This window comes from Trachypithecus francoisi, unplaced genomic scaffold (assembly GCF_009764315.1).
Source record: "Trachypithecus francoisi isolate TF-2019V2 unplaced genomic scaffold, Tfra_2.0 Contig00133, whole genome shotgun sequence".
NCBI lineage: Eukaryota > Metazoa > Chordata > Mammalia > Primates > Cercopithecidae > Trachypithecus > Trachypithecus francoisi.
In genome coordinates this window covers 127254-135182 of record NW_022680484.1, presented here as the reverse complement: position 1 = coordinate 135182, position 7929 = coordinate 127254, and the positions used below count along the sequence as shown (strand labels likewise).

Sequence of the window (7929 nt, the reverse complement as noted above, 5' to 3'; positions counted from 1 at the left end):
TGGGCTTGTGCAGAGAACAGTGGAGGCAAGGAGGCCGGTGGAAGCTGTGCCTGTCACCCAGGAGAGAAATGATGCGACCCACCTGACACTGGGCAGCGGGGCTAGAGGGGGCAGGCAGGTGGAAAAGGCATTTAAAGGGCCCTGAAGGATTTGTAAGGGGTGGAAGACAAAGAGGAGGCAGCCAAGGACGTGGAGGAAGAGGCCCCTGATTGTGTGGGAGGGGTGCATGTGCAGATGGCGGAGCCTGTGGGCAGTGGGAAGGATGAAGGAGCCAAGTACCTGTCAACAGAAACGACCCTCACAGGGACAGTGACCCGAAGGAGCACAATACGTAGAGCCCAGGAGACAGGGAGGAACAACGGGTTGGAGGATGGGATTGAAGGGGACAAAAACAAATTTAACAAAAACTCAAGTGCACATGTGTGAATGTGAGGGTGTGTGTGTGAGGGTGTGCATGTGTGTTGAGGGTTTGCGGGTACGAGGGTGTGTGTGTGGGGGTGTGTGTGTGGGGGGTGTGTGAGGGTGTGCATGTGTGTGAGGGTTTGCGGGTACGAGGGTGTGTGTGGGTGTGGGTGTGTGGGAGGGTGCGTGTGTGAGGATTTGCGGGTACGAGGGTGTGTGTGTGTGGGGGTGTGTATGTGGGGGGGGTGCGTGTGTGAGGGTTTGCGGGTATGAGGGTGTGTGTGTGTGTGTGAGAGTGTGCATGTGTGTGAAGGTTTGTGGGTATCAGGGTGTGCGTGTGTGAGGGTTTGCGGGTATGAGGGTGTGTGTGTGAGGGTGTGCATGTGAGGGTGTGTGTGGCAGTGTGCATGTGAGGGTGTGCGTATGTGAGGGTGTGCCTGTGTGTGAGGGTGTGCGTGAGGATGTGTGTGACGGTGTGAGGGTGTGCATGTGTGATGGTGTGTGTGGGTGTGCGTGTGTGGGTGTGCGTGTGTCATGGTGTGAATGGGTGTGAGGGTGTGCATGTGTGGGTGTGTGTGAGGGTGTATGTAGGAGGATGTGCGTGTGTGGGTGTGTGTGGGGGGTGTGCATGTGTGGGGGTTGTGCATGTGTGGGTGTGACGGTGTGAGGGTGTGCATGTGTGATGGTGTGTGAGGGTGTGCGTGTGTGAGGGTGTGCACGTGAGGGTGTGTGGTGTGTGTGACGGTGTGTGCGTGTGCCAATGATGACAGGAAGACAGTCTGCGGATGATCATCTAATTGTGTCCATTCACCTAAGTGAATAATAACTGGGAAAGCTGGACAGAGCCTGTTGATGGCTGCGGGAAGGCAGCCCATGGAACTGGATAGATTAGGAGCCCTGCGGAGTGGAAGGGAGGGCCAGGGTCTCCAGCAGGTGCTGGGGTGAGGTGCCGGGGGTAGAAGAAGGGTGAGCGTTGAGGGCTTGAGGGCCGTACCCATAGATGGCCTCCAGGTCATCACGTGACAGTCAGGCAGGAGGCGGCTCCCTGGCAAAGCTGCAGAGATTTTTTTTTTCTTTTTGAGACGGAGTCTCACTCTGTCGCCCGGGCTGGAGTGCAGTGGCCGGATCTCAGCTCACTGCAAGCTCCGCCTCCCGGGTTCCCGCCATTCTCCTGCCTCAGCCTCCCGAGTAGCTGGGACTACAGGCGCCCGCTACCTCGCCCGGCTAGTTTTTTGTATATTTTTAGTAGAGACGGGGTTTCACCGTGTTAGCCAGGATGGTCTCGATCTCCCGACCTTGTGATCCGCCCGTCTCGGCCTCCCAAAGTGCTGGGATTACAGGCTTGAGCCACCGCGCCCGGCCGAGATTTTTTTTTAAAAAGGCAAGGGCCCTCCCCATTTCCTCCCGGCGGCGGGCGACTGCAGTTCCTGTTAGTGGGCTGTTTGGGTAACTGCCTCGGGTTCCCCAGTCTGACTTCCTCGTGCTCTCTCCGCCTGCACGTTCCTCCCCCAGATTATTGCAGCAGCTGCTCCGGGTGTCCTCAGTGCTCACGCACTCACCACCCTGGAACGGCCCTCATCAGGCAATGATTTCTCTCCTCTGATTTCTCTCCTCCAGAGTGACTTTTTTTCCCGGCTTTATTGAAGTATGATTAGCATACAGTAAAATTCATTGTTTTTAATTACACTGTTCAATAAGATTTGACAAATGCATACAGTCATGTAACCACAACCACAATCATGATATAGAATAAATATTTTGAACATTCCAGAAAGTTCCCTCGTGGCCTTCTGCAGTCAAGTTTCTTCCCCTACCTGAAAGCCTAGCAACCACTGATCTATCACTATAGATTTTTCTTTTCTAGAACTTTATATAAATAGAATCATAGAGTATGTAGTATTTTCAAAAATTAGCTGTGCATGATGGCATGCGCCTGTAATCCCAGCTACTTGTGAGAATCACTTGAACCCAGGAGAAAGAAGTTGTGGTGAGCCGAGATTACACCACTGCACTCCAGCCTGGGTGACAAGAGTGAAACTCCATCTCAAAAAATAAATAAATAAGGGCCAGGGGCAGTGGCTCACATCCATAATCCCAACACTTTGGGAGGCCGAGGCGGGCAGATCACCTGAGGTCAGGAGTTGGAGATCAGTCTGACCAACATGGTGAAACCCTGTCTCTACTAAAAATACAAGAATTAGCCGGGCGTGGTGGTGCACGCCTGTAATCCCAGGGACTCAGAGGCTGAGGCAGGAGAATCACTTGAACCCGGGAGGCAGAGGTTGCAGTGAGCCGAGATCTTGCCATTGCACTCCAGCCTGGGTGACACAGCAAGACTCCATCTCAAAAAATAATAATAATAAAAATAAATAAATAAATAAATGAGTACGTAGTACTTTGTAACTTCTTTTTTTCTTTTTAAAATTTTTTTTTGGTGGGGAGGAGGCATAGTCTCTCACTCTGTCTCCCAGTATACTGAAAGCTTTTATCACAAGTGAGTATTGAATTTTTTCTTTTTTTTCTTTTTTGAGCCAGAGTTTTACTATTACTCCTGACCTCAGGTGATCCACCTGCCTTGGCCTCCCAAAGTGCTGGGATTACAGGCGTGAGCCATTGCGCCTGGCCATTGTTTACCATTTTTACATCTGTATTAATGAGAGATGCTGGTCTACAGTTTCCCTTTCTGTAATATCTTTGGTTTGGGGATGGCTATAATGCTGACTTTATAAAATGAGTTGGGAAGTGTTCTCTCTTTCTATTTCTGGAAGAGTTTGTAGAGAATTTTTTTTTTTTTTTTTTTTTTTTTAGACGGAGTCTCGCTCTGTCGCCCAGGCTGGAGTGCAGTGGCCGGATCTCAGCTCACTGCAAGCTCCGCCTCCCGGGTTTACGCCATTCTCCTGCCTCAGCCTCCCGAGTAGCTGGGACTACAGGCGCCCGCCACCTCGCCCGGCTAGTTTTTTGTATTTTTTTAGTAGAGACAGGGTTTCACCGTGTTCGCCAGGATGGTCTCGATCTCCTGACCTTGTGATCCGCCCGTCTCGGCCTCCCAAAGTGCTGGGATTACAGGCTTGAGCCACCGCGCCCGGCCTTTTTTTTTTTTGAGACTGAGTCTCACTCTGTCGCCCAGGCTGGAGTGCAGTGGTGCAATCTCAGCTCACTGCAAGCTCTGCCTCCCGGGTTCACGCCATTCTCCTGCCTCAACCTCTGGAGTAGCTGGGACTACAGGCACCCGCCACCACACCCGGCTAATTTTTTGTATTTTTTTTTTAACAGAGACGGGGGTTTCACTGTGTTAGCCAGGATGGTCTCGATCTCCTGACCTCATGATCCACCCGCCTCGGCCTCCCAAAGTGTTGGGATTACAGGCGTGAGCCATCGCGCCTAGCCGATAATTTTTTCAGTTATAAATTCAACTCCTCTAACAGATATAGGGCTAATCAGGTTATCTATTTTTTCCTAAATAAGCTTTGACCATTTGTATCTTTCAAGGAATTTGTCCATTTCATCTAAGTTGTTGGATGTATTGGAATAAGTTTTTCACAACATCCTCTTATTATCACTTTTTTATGTTTGTAGGATCTGTAATAATGCCCCCTCTCTCTTATTCTCTATATTGGTAATTTGTATCTTCTCTCCATTTTTTTGTTCTGATCAGTCTGGCTAGAGGCTTATCAATTTCATTGATCTTTTTGTTTTGTTTCTTTCTGTTTTGAAACGAAGTTTTGCTCTTGTTGCCCAGGCTGGAGTGCAGTGGTGTGATCTCGGCTCACTGCAACCTCCGCCTCCTGGGTTCAAGCGATTCTCCTGCCTCAGCCTCCCAAGTAGCTGGGATTACAGATGCCCACCACCATGCCTGGCTAATTTTTTGTATTTTTAGTACAGATGGGGTTTCACCGTGTCAGCCAGGCTGGTCTTGAACTCCTGACCTCAGGTGATCCACCCATCCCGGCATCCCATGATCTTTTCGTTTCTTTCTTTATTTTTTATTTGTTATTTTTGAGACAGGGTCTCACTCTGTCATCCAGGCTGGAGTGCAGTGGTGAGATCTCAGCTCACTACAACCTGGACCTCCTGAGCTCAAGTGATCCTCCCACCTTAGCCTCCCTAGTAGCTATGACTGCAGGCATGAGCCACCACACCTGGCTAATTTCTGTATTTTGTGTAGAGACAGGGTTTTGTCAGGTTGTCCAGGCTAGTCTCAAACTCCTAGGCTCAAGCAATTCACCTGCCTCCACCTCCCAAAGTGCTGGGAATAGCATACCCAGCCTGATTTTTTCAAGGAAGCAGATTTTGTTTTGATCCATTTATTCTTCTTCTTCTCCTTTCTCCTTTCTTCTTCTTCTTTCTTCTTTCTTCTTCTTCTTCTTTTTCTCCTCCTTCTCCTTCTCCTTCTTCTTTTTTTTTTTTTTTGATGAAGTCTCACTCTGTCATCCAGGCTAGAGTGCAGTGGCACAATCTTGGCTCACTGCAACTTCTGCCTCCCAGGTTCAAGCGATTCTCCTGCCACAGCCTCCCAAGTAGCCGGGATTACAGGCGCCTGCCACCGCGCCCAGCTAGTTTTTGTCTTTTTAGTAGACACAGGGTTTCATCCATGTTGGCAAGGCTGGTCTGGAAATCCTGACCTCAGGAGATCCACCCACCTCAGTCTCCCAAAGTGCTCGGATTACAGACATGAGCCACTGTGCCCAGCCCCATTTATTCCTCATTTGTTGTTTTGCTTTGTGGTATTGTTTAGGTTTTTTTTTTCTAGTTTGTTTAGAGACAGGGTCTCACTCTGTCACCCAGGCTGGAGTGCAGAGGTGTGATGATAGCTCACTGCAACTGCAAACTCCTGGGCTCAAATAATCCTCCTGCCCCAGCCTCCCCAGTAGCTAGGATTATAGGTAGTCACCACCACATTTGGCTAATTTTTTTTTTTTTTTTTTTTTTTCTGAGATGGAGTCTCACTCTGTCGCCCAAGCTGGAGTGCAATGGTATGATCTCGGCTCACCATAACCTTTGCCTCCGGGGTTCAAGTGATTCTATTGCCTCAGCCTTCTGAGTAGGTGGGACTACAGGCATGTGCCACCATGCCCGGCTAATTTTTTTGTATTTTTAGTAGAGACAGGGTTTTACTATGTTGGCCAGGCTGGTCTTGAACTCCTGACCTAAGGATCCACCCACCTCGGCCTCCCAAAGTGCTGGGATTACAGGCATGAGCCACCACGCCCGGTCCACCTGGCTAATTTTAAATTTTTTTATAGAGGCCGAGCATAGTGGCTCACACCTGCAACCCTAGTACTCTGAGAGGCTGAGGCAGGTGGATCACTTGAGGTCAGGAGTTTGAGACCAGCCTGGCCAACATGGTGAAACCTCGTCTCCACTGAAAATACAAAAAAATTAGCCAGACATGGTGGCATGCGCCTATAGTCCCAGCTACTTGGGAGGCTGAGGCAGGAGAATCACTTGAACCTGGGAGGTGGAGGTTGCAATGAGCCAAGATCGCACCACTGCACTCCAGCCTGGGCGACACAGCAAGACTCCGACTCAAAAAAAAAAAAAAAAAAAAAAAGAAAAGAAAAGAAAAGAAAATAGCCAGGTGTGGTGGTGACTACCTGTAATCCTAGCTACTTGTAGAGACAGGGTCTTGCTCTGTTGCCCAGGCTGGTCTTGAACTTCTGGCCTCAAGTGATTCTCCCACCTTGGCCTCCCAAAGCACTGAAATTACAGACGTGAGCCACTATGTACTGCCTACTCTTTTTTTTTTTTTTTTTGAGGCGGAGTCTCGCTCTGTCGCCCGGACTGGAGTGCAGTGGCCAGATCTCAGCTCACTGCAAGCTCCGCCTCCCGGGTTTACGCCATTCTCCTGCCTCAGCCTCCCGAGTAGCTGGGACTACAGGCGCCCGCCACCTCGCCCGGCTAGTTTTTTGTATTTTTTTAGTAGAGACGGGGTTTCACCATGTTAGCCAGGATGGTCTCGATCTCCTGACCTCGTGATCCGCCCGTCTCAGCCTCCCAAAGTGCTGGGATTACAGGCTTGAGCCATGGCGCCTGGCCACTGCCTACTCTTTTTAATTTTTTCTGTTTTACTGATTTATACTGTTTATTATTCCCTCCCTTATGCTTATTTTGGATTTAATTAGCCCTTTCCTTTCTAGTTTCTTTTTTCTTTTCTTTTTCTTTTCTTTTTCTTTTTTTTTTTTTTGAGATGAAGTCTCGCTTTGTCGCCAGGCTGGAGTGCAGTGGTGTGATCTCGGCTCACTGCACCTTCCGCCTCCCAGATTCAAGCAATTCTCCTGCCTCAGCCTCCTGAGTAGCAGTAGCTGGGATTACAGGCACATGCCACCATGCCCAGCTCATTTTTATATTTTTTAGTGGAGATGGGATTTCACCATGTTGGCCAGGATCATCTCGATCTCTTGACCTCGTGATCTGCCGCCTGCCTCAGCCTCCCAAAGTGCTGGGATTACAGGTGTGAGCCACCGTGACCAGCTCTAGTTTCTTAAAGTAGAAACTTAAATAATTATTTTGGGACCTTTCTGCTTTTCTAATATAAATAGTTCATTTTCCTCTCCTCAGTTGTTTTGTTGAATTCCCAAATTTTGATATTTTGTTTTCATTTCTATTCAGTGAAAAATATGTTCTACCAATAATTTTACTTGGGGTTTCTTCTTTGGTTCTTGGGTTATTTGGAAGTAGATATTTTTCCATTTCAAAATACTTAGAAAATTCCTAGATGTCTTTTTGATGTTGATTTCTAATTCAACATCATTGTGGTCAGAAATCGTACTTTGTATGATTTTGACCCTTTGTAATTTATTGAGGCTTGCTTGATTGCCCAGAAGCTGTCTATGCTGGTTGGGGTTCCAGCTGCACTTGAGAAGAATATGTGTTCTGCTGTTGTTGGATGTAGAGTTCCGTATATATCAATTGAATCAATTAGGTTGATAGTGTTGTTCAAATCTATATTCTTCTGATTGTTTTCCTATTTGTTTTAACATTTGCTGAGAAAGGAGTGTTAAAGTCGACCAGTATGTTTGGAGATTTATCTGTATCTAGAATCCTTTAGTCCTATAAATTTGTTTGACATATTTGGTAGATTAGGTGCTTATATATTTGAAATGGTTGTGTTTTCTTGATTATGTGTTCCTTTTTCATTGTGACTGTCCCTCTTGATCTCTAGTAATACTCTTTGTCTTGAATTCTGCTCTACCTGACATTAGTATGATGCCATGGCAGCTTTCTTATGCTCAGTGTTTGCTTGGTATATCTTTTTCCATACTTTTACTCTCAACATGTCTGTGTCTTTATGCTTCAAACGTGCTTCTTGTAAATAACATATAGCTATTTTATGTAGCCCAACAGTCTCTGCCTTTTAACTGGTGTGTGTGGCAGATTGTGTTTTTCAAAGGTAGCCCCAACAATATCTCCCATCCCACATGCTCTCCTGGAACCTTGCCACTTCCCCATCAAGAGGTGGAATTTAACCCTCCCCTCTGATCTGGGCAGGCTTGTGACTTTCTTGTACTCAAGATAATATGGTAAAGG

General features: G+C 47.7%; 1 long non-coding RNA gene across 1 annotated transcript; it reads left to right on the top strand.

The window, feature by feature from the left end:
• Window positions 1-748: 748 nt before the first annotated feature.
• LOC117062743 lies at window positions 749-1474 on the top strand. Its single transcript, XR_004428548.1, has 2 exons — window positions 749-797; window positions 1127-1474. It is a non-coding gene; the product is annotated as an uncharacterized LOC117062743 (long non-coding RNA).
• Window positions 1475-7929: the final 6455 nt, after the last annotated feature.